Source organism: Ochotona princeps, chromosome 3, assembly GCF_030435755.1.
Source record: "Ochotona princeps isolate mOchPri1 chromosome 3, mOchPri1.hap1, whole genome shotgun sequence".
Classification (NCBI taxonomy): domain Eukaryota; kingdom Metazoa; phylum Chordata; class Mammalia; order Lagomorpha; family Ochotonidae; genus Ochotona; species Ochotona princeps.
In genome coordinates this window covers 99,616,460-99,634,109 of record NC_080834.1, presented here as the reverse complement: position 1 = coordinate 99,634,109, position 17,650 = coordinate 99,616,460, and the positions used below count along the sequence as shown (strand labels likewise).

The following is a 17,650-nucleotide window of genomic DNA, read 5'->3' as shown; positions in this document are numbered from 1 at the left end:
ACATTGTGATGGTTCAGGGATAGGTGGGGCAGTTGCCCAGAAGAAAGTTTAACACAAGGAGTTGTGTGGGTATGACCCCTTGTCTCCCTACTGCCCATTCGAGGATAACACCTCAAGGTTGCCAAGGTCTTGTTACAGGTCCTGGAGTTGTTTGAAGACCATGGATGAAATCTGAACCCCTATCCCCACCTTAACAGAGACATAGAGAAGTCCCTGCGTTGGCTAGGGCTATAGAGGTGTAACAGTGCAGGTCTTTGCTTTCCTTCGATTTTTCATCTTCCATTATTCTGCACTCCTTTTATCAACTCACCCCTGGACAGCCCACAGCACTCCCACTAAGAATGGAAAGTTGAGGTTGAAGGCTGAACACTGAGGTCTGATTCTTGAAAGTCCACTTACTGAATGCTGTAACTACCAAGTGTCAATGTATGGGCTTTTACACACGAGTTTATTTAGTTTTCATAAGAACCACTCTAAGAATGTGTCAGTCTCCCATTTTCTTGATGAGGAAGCTCAGTTGCAGAGAGAACAAATAGTTTGCTTTATTTTGCGTAGTGGCTGTCTGGCTGGCTGGCTGCTGTTGTTGCTGCTGCTGCTCGGAGCCAAAGCCCAAGCTCCACCCTGCACCACATTGCACCACACCACACCACACCATACTACATCATATCACACTGCAGCACACCGCACTGCATCTCACCATACCACGTGTCTTTGCAGCCATCTAGCTTTTCTGCCAACCACTGACTGGGTGTCAACCAATGTGGACAAAGGGGACAAAATGCTGGCTGAACTGGCCCTGCTTTGTCCCCACCTTGTGAGGACAGGTGGACTCACTCTTCTTGAGGCCACCTGTGCTCTTTGCAGCCACAGTGTTGCTGTGTTCCATGGCTGTTGCTGAAATGAAGTTCATTTTCCAGTTCTCCACTTAGCCATGTGGACTGTTTTCTCTGTCCTGTGTCTCAGAAACATTTGCCAGAAACAGGATTTGCCCCACCTCTCCACCGCCATCTCTCCCAGACTCCCTCTCCCCTACCCCAGTTCTAGCCTCGTGGCTTTAGGGTTTCTTTGAGCTCCTACCCTCAGCAGAACTGAGTCACTTGTATGGTTTAGCCCTGACCAAGGTGAGTTATCTTGGCTTCTTCCACCCTGAGCCCCAGGGAGGATTGGGTCCTGATGTTTTCCCTTGTCATTGTAGACTGTTTGCCAGAGTTTGCGGAAAAAGACCTGTATTATTCATGCTCCCTGCTGGGAGCAGCTGTGCCTGGCCAGGTTGTCATGTGAGACCTCTGAGAAGCCCTGAGCTCCAGGCCCGCAGCTTTCCCTGGCCCTCTGGGTCAGCTGGGAAATATGATCCCACCGAAACTGCCAACAGCCCAGGAGGGCAGAGAGTGACTTGTAAGGGACTGGTCAGAGCCTCAGGTGGAAGATGCAGGAGGCTCCTCTGGGCTAGTGCGTCAATGGGACCGGCTAAAAGTCCCCTTGCCTTTTTTTTTTTTTTTTAAGACAATCAGTTCCATATTGTTTCCTTAATATATCTGATGTAAAAGGAGATTTTAAGGGAGAAGCCCCACCCAGTCTCCCACCCACCCCAGGTCCCAGATGTGGGGCATGCTCTGAGGGTCTTGCTCAAGTGGTTCTGATAGTTCAACAGTTCTGAATTGCTGCCACTCTCACCACTCCAAGCACGATGAGGTCGTTGGAGATTCTACTGATCGACATAGTCCATCATACAGTCTCTGTTTGCCCAGTATTTTCATTGCCAACATATAGCTGAGGTGGTTGATTGACTTGTTCTGTCCTCTGTCATTTGATGGTTGGTGTTCTGAGTCTGAAAGCTCGATTGGGGGGATCCCCAAAGAAACTTTGTTTGAGGTATTCCCAGACCAGATTCTTGTATGTACTAGCAAGCACAGGGCCCGGCACAGTTCATTGCCCTGATCAGCTGGTGGTTGCAATTGCTGGGTTGGTTCTGTTTCCATCCCTGTCTTCCACTAGAACCAATGGGTGTTTGTAGTCCAGCCTGGTTCTGCCCAGCACATACAAAGCCCTCACATAAACCAGTGGGAGCTGCAGCCCAGCTGGAGTGACCCACAATAACCCCAACCAGGCCTGCCCCCTTGCCTTTTAAGAGACAAACAAGGCTATTAGTGATCAGTTTGGTGGTATTGAGAGAGCTGCCATTCCTGTGGGTGGACCCTCTCCTTGCCACTTGGAATAGCTGATTTTAATTCTCAGCCCAAGAGTTTATGGTATGTGTGGCTCCTGTCTCCATTTACCAGATAATCAAATAGCCACAGAGAGGGCAAATAGATTAGCCAAAGTTATGTGGGTGGTAAAGGCAGTGGTGGGATTTGAACTGAGCTCTTCCTGGTTGTTGTGAGACACTGGACAGAATATTAATTTTCTGTGACTCAACTTCAGTTTGTCATTACCAAAGACCCAGCTCCTTCATCAGTCATCTTCATCTCTCCCCATTCCTGGTATTCCAGAGTGGACTTGACTAGGGTTCAGTGTCAGTGGGGCCAGGATATGTGGGGGTAGAGCTGCAGATCCAATTTGGAGCCATTGTCCTTCATTCACCAAAATGGCCCCTTTTCACTTCTTCATGGCTAATCAAAGTCTAATACAAGAGGATTTCAGAAAGCTCACAGAAAAATCAAATTAAAAGGTAAGTTTATTTCAGTGTAAAGTAATCTTGAAATCCATATACAACTTTTTCATAGCATGCGTTTTCCATTAACTTTTGAAAGTACTTTTCTTCATGTCATTTACTTGGTTAGAAAAGCCTCAGCTGGCCCCTGATCCTAATGGATCATGTGGGTTGAGAAAAACTTATGTCTGGAGCAGTTACCCTGTGTGGGCCTATTTTCCAGCATGGTAGTTCTCACAGCCTTACTTACCCCACAACTTCTCCCCAGCCCTGGGTGGAGTGTCCTGCTGTCTTGACTTGGCCTTGGATGTGCCTGCTAAACTCCTATTCATCCTTCAGAGTCCAAGATGAACTTCACCTTTGCTGACTTCCTTTAGGGTCATCCTTAGTTCCGAGTGACTGTATGGTTTGTCCTTCTTTGTTTATGGTCTTTGTCTTCCCTTAAAACATCAACAACAGGGCCTAGGCCAATATTGATCTTGTACTTGGGGTATGTTTGCAGCAAAACCTAACTAGACTCCACTGATCCCCTGAACATAGGGCATGTGTGTGTAAACAAATGTAGGAACACTTGTACTGAAGCCTACGGGAGCATGGGCAGTTCTGCTTTAACTGAAATGTTAGGTCAGGGGTATTCAGCAAAAGGAGAGGTAACGGGGCAAAGCCAGAGAGCTATGGCACTAGTGATGAGCTGATCTGTGAGCTAGGCACTATGCTGGCAATGTTATTGCCCACGACTCTCACAGCAGATCACAAATTCTGTGTCTGGCCTGCCTTTCAGGGGAGGAGCTCGGTAGGACAGGGCTGGGTCTAGACATGGAGCAGGAGTGGGGGCTTCAGGATGGTCCCGTGGAGAAAAGGCTGGACTATGTAGGAGAGAAGTATCAGCTGGCATGGGAAAGGTTTAAGGTGCACGGTCCTTTCTTGCTGTGGCCCTCTGGGGTGTGTTGCTGGCAGGAGTGGCTGTCTGATGCCAGTTCCCACAGGTGAAATCTAAGCATCAGTTTGGAGCCAGAACCTCGATTGATAAGTTGCTTCATTGCTTCATGTTACTGGTCCTCCTGTTTGTTTGATTCCTCTTTCCCCTCCTACTAAGGTTTATGGGAAGTCACTGGGTTTAGGCCCTTAGCACTTTGGAGAGGGACACATCTGGGTTTATATTCTAGTCTCAGGCACTGTAACTGCTAAATGCATGGCACTGAGAAAAAAAATGATAGGAATGTTATCTTTACGGGGTCGTTAGACTCGGTGGTGAAAATGACTCTCTGGAGAGATTTCCAGGTGCCAGGCATTTTGCTCAAGGGTTTATGATCATTGCTTCCTGAATACCCTGGAAGTATGAGAGGACTGCAAAATGTCTGTGGGAAAGTTGAATTAAAATCCATGCTCAACTGTTTCATAATATATACTTTCTGTGAAGTGTTTGAAGACCCCTCATGGATGCTGTCAGCATTTCGAAATCACAGATGCATACCTGAAGTTCGGAGGGACTAAGTAGCCTGAGGTCATACTACAAACATTGCAGAAACAATAGGGTCATGTCATGGAACCATGCTTGTCACACCTGAATCACTATGCCAATACTCCAGTTTGCCTGATTCTCACTTTGTAGACTCTTGTAGGAGAACAGTTCCCAGGCTTTTTCTCAGATTATGACTCAGCCCGGCTGCAGTGGGGCATGGACAGCGGTGGACATAATAGGCATGCAAGACGATATTAGGGCCTAGCAAGTCTAGGAAGCATTGTATTGTGTTTTGCTGCCTGTAAGATGTGGCTTATACTTGGCATGCAATCAATATTACCTGTTAGTGCTATGGCATGAGTTGACTGAAAGGATATCTTACTGTGAAAAGACATGAAGCTTTTAAAAAGATGGATAGTCCCAGGAGATCTTAAAGATACAAGTCAAGCAGAACTAGGTTCTGGGTCTGCAGATCTTTGAGTATATTCTAAAACTCTGACCACAGAGCTGTCTGTAAATGGAACAAACTGCCTTGAAGAGTCTCTGTTACTTTTCATCAGACAGTTGGCATCATGGTGTATTAGGGGTGGTCGGGACATGAACTCTCCTAGGGCCTGGGGCTCAGTCTGTGCCTGTTCTATGCTAGCATGCTGCAGTGTCCATCCAGGAAAACAGGAGAACTTCAGATGTTCCTGAAGAAGAGGGCGTGGCAGCTAAGTAAATGAAGGAAGGAACCCATCTCTGAGGGTGGAAGGTACGTGAGAGAGGAAGGAGGTGTTAAGAGAAAAGCTTTAAACAAGGTGTAGTTGGGGCTGGCTCCATGAGTCAATTGGCTAATGCTCCACCTCCAAGTGCTGACATCCCATACGGGCACTGGTTCATGTCTCAGATGTTCTACTTCCCATCCAGCTTCCTGCCTGTGTCCTGGGAAAGAAGTGGAGGATGGTCCAGGTGCTTGGGGGACCGGAAAGAAGCTCCTGGCTTTGGTTGGACTCAGCTCTAACCATTTTGGCCACTGGGGGAGCGAATCAGTGGATAAAGGGTCTTTCTCTGTCTCTTTTTCTCTCTGTAAATCTGTAAATTTACAAATAAGTAAATCTTTAAAAAAGGTAAATGTAGCTGTTTATCTGAGCAAAGAGTGGTTTATGAGTCAGGCAACAGTCAGGGCAGAAGGGGTTCAGAGGGCACCATGGCATGAGCTTTTATAGAAGAAAGATAAAGCAATGTATTTGACTGGCTGGAGTGGAAAGAGCCCAGGCAGAGGTTAGTTGGTGGCTTCTGATTGGAAAAGTCTCCAGTTTCGTGTGTTGCTTATGAGTAGGGTTTTGTTTTGCTTCTGGAGGAGCCTTGTTATAGAAGCCACCTCTGGCTAATGGCTTCCTTCTTGCTTGTTTTAGCAGAGGGATGACTGAGGCTGATGTAAGCAGCTCCTTCAGGGCTATCACTCCCTGCCCTGCTCCCAGGGGAGCCTGTTCTGAAGTCCCCTCTGCAGCCTTGGAGCCTCCAGACTCCTCACCATGCCTCCAGTGCACACACACACACTCCATCTTCCTCAGGGACTAATGGTTGCCAGATGTCTTTCTATGTCTCATTGGCAACCCAAGGGCAATAACTTAGAGAAGGAAGTCACTGGATACTGTCTCATCAGAGCCTGGACAAAACTCAGATTCTGCCCCTGTCCATTGACTGCATCTAATCTCAACCTTGGTGATGAAATTCAGTCACAGTGGTTTTCTCAAGATTCTTTCCCCTTTGGGTTTGGCATTTATTTATTTATTCATTTATTTATTTGTTTATTAAAAATTGCATTTGTTTGAAAGCTAGAGAGACATTGAGATAGAGCTCATCCACCTGCTGGTTCACTTCCCAAATGCCTACAACAGCCAGCAGGAAACTTATGTTGGAAGCCAAGCCAGGATTCCAACTGAGGCATTGTTTTATAGGCTATGGGCATCCCAAGCCATGTCTTAATTGCTGTATCCAGTACCTGCTGCTCAACGGAAACTTTCTTACAGACCAGGAGCAGTCTATAAGACACTGCTGAATGATGAAGGAAGTCCCCTGAAAAACTTGCCTTCTTCCCTCCCTGAGAGTCATCAGAGATATTTACCTGGGAATTAGAACCGATGTAATAGCTGCCACTTTGAACGTTGATGGTTGTGGGGTGCTTCTTGTATCTCTTTCATTTTTCCTCTCCATGGATTATAATCGTAGCCATGCTGTGATCCAGGTCCTGCTATTCCTATTTTACAAATGGGTCGGCTAAGATTTGGAGAATTCAGCTAAGTTGCCCAGTTAACAGAACCAGTAAACAGTGGAGTTGGACTATTAACCCAGGTCTGTGTGGCTCCCCATTTGGGAACTATTATACATGTGTCATATTACTTTATTCACATAATGGGAAGTTTGTTTTTTGTTTGTTTATTTTTTGTTTGTTTGGTGAGGAAAAAACTTTTCTAATCACCCTAGCTGATGAGAGCAAAGCTATCTACAGATAATGTCAAAGGGATGACATTCACATTTAGTCATACTTAATCTTTTGAAATGGGAATAACCATGGCCTTCCCCTAGTCAGCTCTTGGTGATTGCAGCAGAGATTGATTGCTGATTGCTTAGGCCTTTCACTGACGTGTGAGAATGGTGAGAATGGTAAGAATGGTGACAAGCTGTGGGCAAAGGTGCTGTGGCTTAGAGACAAAGAGGTTGAGGTCCAGGAAACTGACTGCTGCTGCTGAGAAGTAGTAAGGGCTGGGCAGGTGAAGTGGGAGGAAGACGGTATAAGCTGTGTGTCATTTAATTAGCTTGAAAAGGAAAGTTTCCTGAGTCCTTCCATCCCTGTGTGCTCTGCATCTTCTAGAGCACAGAGTTCATGTGTTAGGAAAGCAAAAATCCTGCAAGAGAGGCAGAAGAACTCAATGGCTTTCCCAACCCCAATTTTACTTTTGGTAGCTGTGTACACATATTTTTTTCGATTCACTTCATTCTTGTACTCATGTTAAGATCCAAGTTCCTCAATGCTAGTTTCCTTTTTGATGGCCTAGTTGTCACATTTCCTTCCAGCAGTATTTTGGCTTCCTATAAAAGCTTGGTAGACTCAAACATCACCAACTGTCTCGCCCGTTACTTCTCTGACTGCTGGTGATGTCTCCCATGGTTGGTGTGTGCACAAAAACCCTGCCACCGTGGGATCCTGATTCTCCTTGTATAGTATGGTCACTAACATAACTCTTTGACGATAGTGGGCTTCTGTGTCTCGGGATCCTGAATTTGTCTACCAAAACTCCTCGAGGGTGTGGACTTTAGTTGATAGGGAGATAGTGAGGGTTGTGTTTTAATTTCCTACAGTGTCCAGCAGATAATAGGTTGTCCATAAAATTGTTTTCCTGTCAGTTCAACAAATGTTTATTGGATGCTTAATATGGCCTGGGCAGTGGGCATAAAGGTTTCAGGAGTGTGAAGTTAATTATTATTTGATGCTTTAAAAGCTTAAAGTTTTAAGGCAAGACAGACATGGAAGCAGACTAGAAGATTTGGAGGGTATTTTATGGGACAGTAAGCTAAGCAGCTACTCACATGCCATGAGAACACTAATTAGGGATCTAGTTATTCCTCTTCAAATCCAGCCCCCTGCTAATGCACCTGGGAAAGGAGAGTGTGAGAGAGAGAGGGAGATAGGTAGATAGGTAGATAGATAGATAGATAGATGATAGATAGATGGATAGATACCTGTATTTCATCCATTGGTTCAATCCCCAAATGATCTCAATGGCCAGGGCTAGGCCAGGCCGAAGCCATGAGTTCAGATCTCCATTCAGGTCTTCCATGTAAGATACTTGAGATAGTCTTCGTTGTTTTCCAGATTGGAAGTGGAGCTACTGGGACTTGTACCGTGCTCTGATATGGAATACTGGTCTTATATACAGCCACTTAGCTCACTGTTCTGCAACTGTGGCCCCAGAAGGATATTTAAATTTAATAGGAATTATAATTGAGAGTTAAGTGAAATATATTGGAAACACATATGTAAAATAATACAAAATGAAAGAGATTGATGTAAAAAATTTTCTTTTGAGTAGAAATACTCATGGAAGAACTCCATGACCTATCAGTTTGGTTAGGCACTTTAATGGGGTTGTGCTAGGAGAAACGAGGGATTAGGATGGACAAGTAGCCATTCTAGGACTACACAGAGTGAAGGATGAGTTGAATATTGGATTAAAAAAAAGACAAGGGGATGGTATTGTGGTGCAGCAGGCTACATTGCCAGGTGCCATGCCAACATTTAGGTCAAGTGCCTGCTACAGTTTTGACTAGTCCACTTCCCATTTGGTTTTCTCTTCATGTGCCTGGGAGGCTACTGGAAGATGGCCCAAATGCTAGATCCTTGCCACTGTTATGGGAGGCTAGAATGGTTTTTAAGACTCCTCAAGACAGCTTCAAAAAGTGAAAGAAAAAATAGAATCGAAAGATAAGTTTATTTTGCGGTAAAAACATTAAAGTCTGGATAGTTAATATAATGTACAAGGTAATTCACATGAATTGTTTCGTTTCTCTTCAAACTAAGTCTGGAAGACAGACAGTTGCTGTCATTTCCTCCATTCTACAGGTGAGGAAGTGGAGGAGCTACACAGCCTGTGCCGGGTCACATAGCGAGGAGGTGGCTGAATCAGCTGAAAACCCATGCAGCTGGACTGGTCCCTCCCTCAGCTGATCTAGACCACCCGAGGGCCCTCCTGCTGATGAATCCCACATTTCTATCTGCAACCTGCTTTGTTCCCTGGTCTCTAGATCTCAAACATGCTGACAGTGCAACCTGAAACGACAATACCTCTGACTCAGCTTCTTAGTTTCTCCACCTCAGGTCTACTCTCCCCTCAGCTGCTTGTTTCCCATTGAACACATTTTTGCAATTGCCTGGGCCCCAAGCCGTACAATCATCCCTGATTCTTCTTTATGCACACCTGCAAGGTTTTCAAAGCACATTTAAAGTCGATCACCGTTCACCAGCCTTGCTGCAAACCTGTTGCTTCATACCATGAGTGTCTGTCAACAGGGTTACTACGCTGTGGTCTCCTGGGTATCTTCTAGTTCCTGCCCCCACACAGCAACCCAAAAAATCCTGAGGTCAAAAAAAACCCTAAGTCAGATTAGGTTGTTTCTCTGCCCAAATCCTAAAGCGGCACCCTTTTTACTCAGTGAAAACTAAAGTCTTGACATGACCCATAAAGCCCTACCCAGCCTCCTCCATGCCTTTGTGCCTGTTTTTCTACAGCCCTCTCTCTCTTTGGCTCCCTTTCTAATACACACTGGGGCGTTCCTGCCTGGAGACCTTGTGTGGATCCTTCCACCTGCTTCTGTTGCCCTTTCCCAGCTATTGCAGGGCTCACTCCTATAGCACCTTTCATTGTTTGCTCAGATGTCCCCTTCTTGGACTGCCCTTTTGTTCAGGGAAAGTGCTGTAGCCAACTGCTTTCTATGTTCCTGCTCCCCACGCTTGTCCTAGGCTCTCCTTGGTTCCCCAGAAGCTTAACCTCTTCATCTTTTTAAAGATTAATTTGAAAGGCAGAACAACAGGCAGATAAAGAGAGAGAACCTTCACCTGCTGGTTCATTTCCCATATGCTTGCAGCGGTCAAGTCTGGGTTAAGTTGAAGTCAGGAGCCTGAAACTGCATCTAGGTCTCTGGGTGGCAGGAACCCAAGCATTTGGGCCATCTTCCATGCCTTCCCAGGTGCTGGATTAGAAGCAAATCAGCTGAGACTTCATCCAGTGCTCCCATATGGGACACCAGCTTGTCAAGCAGCAGCCAAATCTGATGCACACAACACAAGCTCACTCAGCATCTTTTTTTTTTTTTTTAAGGTTTATTTTGTTTTTTTTATTGGAAAGTCAGGTATACAGAGAGGAGGAGAGACAGAGAGGAAGATCTTCTGTCCAATGTTTCACTCCCCAAGTGAGGGTAATGGGTGGTGCTATGCCGATCCGAAGCCAGGATCCAGGAACTTCTTCCAGGTGTCCCACACAGGTGCAGGCTCCCAAGGCTTTGGACTGTCCTCGACTGCTTTCCCAGGCCACAAGCAGGGAGCTGGATGGCTGCTGGATGGGAAGTGGAGCTGCCGGGATTAGAACAGGCAACCATATGGGATCCTGGCGCGTTCAAGGCGAGGACTTTAGCTGCTAGGCCACTCAGCATCTCTTAAGATACTAAATAACATGCTGCTTTGTTTCATGCAGTTATCTGAGTCTCCTTCAGCTAGAATGGAAAGCTCTAGGAGCAGTGCTCCTTCTCTGTTTTGTTCACTGTTACATCCTAGGCACTAAAACTTGTGCTGAACACAGAACAAATAATATATTTTTAAATGAAAAAATGTACAACTTAGTTTCCAAATAGTCTCCAGCTTAAATTTTTTTTTTTAAGATGTGATCTCTGTAGTCAAGGGGTAAGGGTGCCAGAGGGAGCTGACTATGAGGATGGGAGGATCCATGTACAAGGTGCACCAGGTCTCCCAAGAAGGTGGAAGTCCCAAGGCTGGTGGAGAACAGGTCACTGGAGCAGGGGGAGATGGGAGTTGGGGCAGGAAGTGTCGAGAGCACCTGGAGGGTAAGTGGAGGGAGTTTGACCAGACTCTGAGAAACCATGACTGAAGAATGGGTAGGAGGCAAGTCTGGATTTTCCAGTTAGAAAGGCCACTTCTGTGGAGTGCTGTGGCCTGACTTCAGTTATTTCAAGAACAAGCTGAGTGGGGGGAAGTATAAACAGTTCAAGACACCCTGCCCCGATGAAAGCAAGATGAAGTTGCTGCTTGAGGAAGTGGTTTGTTTCAGGGATTTTTTTTTCTTTTATGTGTGGTTGGGGAAGTGGGGTTGGGGAAGTGACACAGTAAGCTAACAGCATCCAGCCTGGCTCATGCAACATTCAAATGATAGCTGACTTGTGCCTTAGGCAGTTGCCACTGTCTAAACTCCTATCACGGTGTTTGGCACATAGTAAACCCATAGTAAGTTTTTGTTGAGACAAAAATGAATAGTGTAGAATAGTGTAGTGCTGGATTCCTAGAGTGTCTGATAAAGGGGGATGGCATTTGATCAACCAACTGTTGGGGTCCTTCTCTCCTGAGTGACACACTGTATGTACAAATCATAGTGTCCTTGTTACTGCACTCTGGTTGTGATTTTAGGAAATTCATCTTGACCCATGTGATTAGAATGAGGAACTCACTCATGGTGCTTCACAGTTCTGCAGAGGTGGGAGGGAGAGGAGCAAGAGAGTTGGCTGAACATGGCAAAGGCCACTGAACTCAAAGCCAGAGCATGGGGCCAAATCAGTTCCATTTTACATGACATTGAGCCCCCTCTCTGGGAGCTGGACAGTGACCCAAGATAGTCTCCTTTGGGATTTTAGAAAAAGAATAATGTCAGGAAAGGGGGCTGGGGAGAAGGAGCTGAGGCTTGCAAAATTATTTAGTCCCAAAGTTTATTTTTTATTTTCCTTTGTAAATAAGTGGTATGAAAAGAATGTAGGCTTAGGTATTCAATGGTGGTGAACATAATGTTCACAGCTGTCCCAGGAAAAAGCAGAACTATTCGACTCCTGTTTTCCTCTAACCTTCGTTAAAATGATACAGATTGGTAAACTGCACAGGAAACAGTGACAGAAAAGATATAAAACCATTCAGCTTATAAAATATTGTATGCTTTGAAACTGAGCCTGGCACACATGCACCTTGCAGCTACCCTATTGGGCAAAGAGCATTAGGTTAGTGTTCTAAGTAGGTCATGGCCAACAATGGGGTAAAGGACTAGAACAAGTATTTGGGAGAGAAAATAAGACCAATGCCAATGAGGAGTGAGTCCAAGAAATGTGGATCTGAAGACAGCCAGATTCCCTGGTGCCTAACACAGAGTCTCATTTTTTTGGAGAATCTTGAGAAGTGGTTATATATTGAAGGGAGTGTTGGTTTGAATGGGCTACCAGGACCCTAAGAAAACTTGGAAATGTTTTTCGTTGAAGTTCTGTTGAAGTCCTCAAGGTCTTATTAGAGAAGGAGAGAAACATACTGGGAGAAGAGTAGAATTTAAATGTTCAAAAGGGATAATTACAAACTAACAACACCAGGCAATAACTGAGATGACCAAAGTAAAATGCATAGCACATAGTGATAATTATGATTCTTACTGGAAATGTTAATTATCATTTGATAAACATATGCCTGCAGATTCTCTGCACCCTGGTACCTGAGACAGAATTATGTCCAGATTATTTTAATTTGAGGTTGGTGTTGGGAAAATCTGTGGTTTTCTCTATCCAAAACATCCTGTTCTGTGAGGTAATATCTTCCTGGTTGGTGGTCATGCCCGGCATCTGAACCTCCATTTTAGCTGCTCCCTGTGGTATCTGCACCATGAAATTTGCATTTGGCCCCATAACCTGTATTTGAAAGACAATCTCAAATAACCCTTCAAGGTCCAGACATTTTTGTGTAAAAGAGAAATATGGAGAAACTGTAATGTAGGTGACCTGTGATACGAATTCACTTAGAACTCTTCTGTTAGACCACAGACATCTCTAGATACTCAGTAACTGAGGGTTTATATTCTCCTAGACAAGACAGAAAATGTAGATTGCCTGGCAGTTCCAGTGGCTTGAAAGTACTTCTTTAGCTGTCATTAAAGGATGCTGATTTGTATTGTTCGCGGGGAGAGTTCCTTTCATCAACCCTAACCTGTGATTTGGCTGAATACATGAAGGAATGCTGATCCTGTTCCTGAATAATGTAAATCCAGCAGAGGTAGCAAATACTGCCAGAATTGAGATTTTTCTATAAGCTTGGTAGGATGTAAGAAGCATCCAGGGAAATGCTAAGGGCAGATTAAGACAGTGGGGAGGTGGACTGGTAGCAAATGGCTATGAGTTTGACTTCAGTGGATTGCTCAACTTAGAGTCGTTAGGATGAAACTACTCAGTTTACTTCAAGGAGATGTGGGCATCCTCCTGTTCCATACCAGATGAGTTGTGCCTGGGAAACATGCTTAGGTTGAGGGAATGATGTGGACACATAGGAAATGTCCCTGAGGAGGTACACAGGAAATTTAGGGGGCTCACAAACAAGATTATTTCAGAGGTAGCTTGAAAAAGAGAAATTTTAGAGTGGATACCATAGTCCTGAAGGATTGTTTTATGGAAAGAAGAACAGGAATTTGTTTTACTCTAGGGAATAGAATTGGAACCAGCAGGTAGAAGCTGAGGGGAGTAAGCAGGAGTACAAAGTGTGCCGTCTTTAATATTTGGTTCTCTGCAGATGGGCTGCCTTGGAAGAAGAGATTATCATTATGAGGTAACTTCAAAAAGTTCAGCGGGAAATGAAATGAAAGGATAAGGCCTGTTTGTAACAAACTTTGGATTCAACAACCAGATTTTCATAACATGCCATGTCCTCGAACTTTTGGAAAAGCTCTTGTGTTATAGCTGTGCAGGTATGCACTGACTGGCCATTTTACTGTTGCTGTTGAAGAAAATTAGCTTGTCAGGTGGAAGGCTGACCTGACTCCTTTTTCTTCTTCTCCTTCTCCTCCTCCTTCTTCTTTCTTCTCCTTCTTCTGTCTTAAAAAGATTGATTTATTTTTTATGGGAAAGGCAGATTATGGAGAGAAGGAGAGACAGAAAAGTGTCAATGATGGTGTTGCTTGTGATGGTTATTGATACCATATTTAACAACTGTATTCAACCTACCATGCATAGCCTCCTGACAGGAAGGATTTTATGGCTAGGGGATATCAGCATTGATGTAGCATTTACTGGTGTTCCCTACCTTCTTCACCAGTTACTCTCTCAAACCACTGCAATTATTTCACTCCAGGATTTCCCTTTTTCAGATTTCCTCTACAAATTTTTCAGAAAATAGCACAAACCAATTCCTGGCTTCTCTGAAAGCCACTGACTCAGATATTCTCTTTGGTTATCATGGTTGCCTATCTCCCTACTCTCTCCTTCCTGCTTCCCGGTCACCTGCGTGAACCCCACTGCCAGGCTTCTACCCCTTGTGCTTGGTGGTTACTGATTGGTTGTTATTTGCTCCTATTCCTTTCCACTGATGCTCTGAGTGTACAACACCAAAGGGGCAGAGAACACCTGGCTAGTTGCCTCTGCTGCACTTGAAACGATTTGGTTTTTCAGTCATGCTATGTGTTCATCTGCTCTTGGCTGCAGTGTGACTTTCCCAGTAGACATCCCATTTGTGCTTCATGTATCAGGGCATTCAAAAGTCAGTCTGCATCTGAAAGCATGTTGAGTGCCTGGGCTTCAGAGATGACTAAGATGTACCTATGGCTAAGACAGCACTCCTATTATATCCTCATGGAAGAGGCAGTGTAGAGACTGGGGGAGAAACTCTGTGTCAGACTGCAAAAGGTGCCAGGGAACACATAGGAAGGCTCAGATCCACCCTGGGGGCTAGGGAGTTTTGACTCCTGATCCTGAACTACTTCATTTTTAACATGCTGTGTATACCAGATGCAGTGCTTCTCCCCACACACTGAGTCAAAGGACACGCGGGACACTGGATGACCAGCTACTGGTCTTTGGGTACCCTCTGCCCTTCTGAGGGATCATCTTGTCTGGTATTCTCTGGGCTCACCTGTAAAGCTGTGCGTTCTTGAGACGCATGCTCACTCCCCTGATGGCCTTGTTCCATACTGCAGGCAGTGAGCTGCCCACACTAGTGCCTCCACCATGAGCCCTACTTGCCTTACCCCTTTGCTCTGGCGACCCCACTGCTGCTGATGAGGTGGATGTTGAGCTTTTGTGCAGAAGAGAATTCCATTGAGTCATAGGACTGACTCTACTCACCTTCCTTTAATAAGAGCCCAGATCCTGTTCCCTGGCCACCCTCCTCATTCCTAAGGCTTCAGGGTAACCCCTCATAATCTTTCAGCTTATCTGCAGGTCCAACTGATATTGGAAAGGGCTTTTGGATGATATTTTACCCTCTCCGAGCCTCCTTATCTCCTGCTGTATTCCTATATGATCAAATCAGTTCTAAGGATGGGATTCTAGTTCTTCAAACTGAGCCCTCTTTGTTCTTTGGGCAACCTGGGACAGTTTCAGTATCTAGCCAGAAGTATCTTGCAAAATCCTAAATTTATAGGGCTGGCACTGTGGTAGAATATGTTATGCCTCCTGCAGAACTGGCACCCTTTATATGTGCTGATTTCAGTCCCTGCTGCTCCACTTGTGATCCAGTTGCTTGCTAACATGCAAAGGAAAGCAGTGGAGAATGCCACAAGCGCTTGGGTCCCTGCACCCACATCAGGACCCAAAATGAAGCTCCTGGTTCCAGGCTTTGGTCTGGCCCAACCCTGGCTGTTATGCCATTTGGGGAGTGAACAGATAGATCTCTCTCCCCACCCTCTCTCTGCATCCTATTTCACTTTCCCCCTTAACTCTGTCTTTCAAATAAATAGTAAGTCTTCAAAAATATATAAATTTACAATATGAAATGTAAATGTGAGCTCATGTCCCTGCATGAGCTAGAACATCAACACTTTTTTTGGAAATACAAAGGTAGGTTAGACATAGTCCTTGTCCTCTGACACTCCCAGCCATTGCAGGTCAGTTAGTCCCCTACTGCTGGCCAGCACCTGTAAGGTGAACCCTTTACTAACCCACCCAATACTTCGAGAGATTCTTTTTCTGGATGGTACATTATAACTCATTCCATCCCTAACACTCCCTTCCCCTGACATCTGAGCAACCTGCCAGCTGGCCTCAGTTGACCTGGGGTGAGAGCTCCCTTTGCAGGCCCTGGAGGAACACATGATGAGGAATCCAATTCTAGTTTAAGGTTAATCTCCCTGTTGTTACATGGTTGGACGGTTATTTTCATGAACAATTGGTCTTGCTAGTTATTATATGGCCACGTGGATCCAATCAACCTGATATAAATTATCTAGTGCTTTTGTTTATTTTGCTTGTGGGCAATAAGTCTTTTTGTTTTGTTTGTTTTTGTTCTAAGCAGAAAAGTCATTGCCTTTTCTGCTGTCTCCAGCATGGCTAATTGGGTCAGGTGGCCAGAGTGGCCGGAAGTGAACCATACACAGTACTGCTGCAGATCCACCAAAGTCATCACTGGGCTTATCGAGCAAGGTTTGTCTCTGCTTGTGACACCATTGGAAAGGGCTTTTGCTTTTTTTTTTCTTTAGTGTGAAGTTTCAGAAAATACAGGGGTATACTTAAACAGCTGTGCTTTGGAGGCCTCTTGTCCAGCCAGGCTAGCAGCATGGCGGGAGAGAAAATGACAGGCTGTGGAATTGGATATGGATTCTGGTGCTGCCACTTTCTAGCTGTGTGGCCTTCAGGAAAGCATTCCATAACGTTGAGCTTTAGCCTCTCCCCTGTGAGATCATCAGCCTGCAGAGTTCTTTCAAGTGCCAAAAGCATCTGGCACTGCACTTGGTGAGATACGTGCAGTAATGATGGGAAGGAAGATCTGAATCATAGCCATTGGCTATCAACTCCTGCCCTCAGTGCCACTGCATATGGTAGACATGCTTATCTTCCTCACCACAGGGTCCTTGTGATCTGAGCCACTCTGTATCCTCCCTATCTTCCCGTCTTTTCATCTGTGTATCTTCAGCACTAATACAGAGGCTGGTATAGCTTCCCCCTGGAGATATAAAACAGGAACATCCACAGCACCATGGCAATTTGACTCTACTCAAAAAGGAGAGGAGGGAGGAAGAAAGAGAGAGAGTTATTGAAGCCATGTCCACAGGTATGTTCAGTCAGTTTAAGTACACCCTGCCCCTGTGCAGGTGGAGAAAAGAACGAGGGGTTCCTTCCACCTGTGGAAGGTGAGCATCTCTTTACGCTGCATTTTACAGTGTTGTACTAAAGTGAAGATGATTGCCTCCATTGGCATCTAAAAGAAAGCCAGGGACCTTCTGCAAGGTTGGAGGCTATCCCAGCTGTGCTGGATGTACAGAACAAACTTCTGTAAGTGTATGTACGGGTGTGAAAACAGAGTATAGAATCTTGTTTTATGGTTGATTTGAAGTAGGGGAATTTTTTGTTTAAATTACATATGCAGACAGTGAACTATCCATATAAAATAATGTATTATTTTAACTAAGTTCCAATTCTGTTATGTATGTTTTTAGTTTACTTGTAAATATTTCATATATGGGAATAATATAAGCATTTTCTTCAAAAAAATAGTCTCATTAAAACTCTACTTAGAGTCTAGTGTGATGGCTTAGTGGCTAAATCCTCACTTGCACCTGTCAGGATCCCATATCGGTGCTGGTTTGTGTCCCAGCTGCTTCGCTTCCCATCCAGCTCCCTGCTTCTGGCCTGGGAAAGCCGTAGAGGATGGCCCAAAGCCTTGGGACCCTGCACCCACATGGAAGACCAGAAGAAGCTCCTGGATTCTGGCTTCTGATTGGCTCAACTTTGGCTGTTGTGGTCACTTGGAGAGTGAACCAGCATATGGATCTTTCTCTCTGTAAATCTGCTTTTACAATTGAAAAAAATTCATCTTAAAA

General features: G+C 45.0%; 1 protein-coding gene across 5 annotated transcripts in view; it reads left to right on the top strand.

Annotated features, from left to right (window-relative positions):
* The window catches only part of ST6GAL1 (ST6 beta-galactoside alpha-2,6-sialyltransferase 1), a 114,539-nt gene that overhangs the window by 41,811 nt on the left and 55,078 nt on the right, over positions 1 to 17,650 (top strand). The window contains exon 3 of one of the 5 annotated variants that reach the window (XM_058662135.1): positions 13,411 to 13,585. The exons of 3 other annotated variants lie outside the window; for them this stretch is intronic. The gene's annotated coding sequence lies outside the window, so the exon portion shown is untranslated. Of the gene's footprint in view, positions 1 to 1,098; positions 1,122 to 13,410; positions 13,586 to 17,650 lie in introns of those variants that run through there. One more of the 5 variants, XM_058662138.1, reaches the window with a different exon arrangement.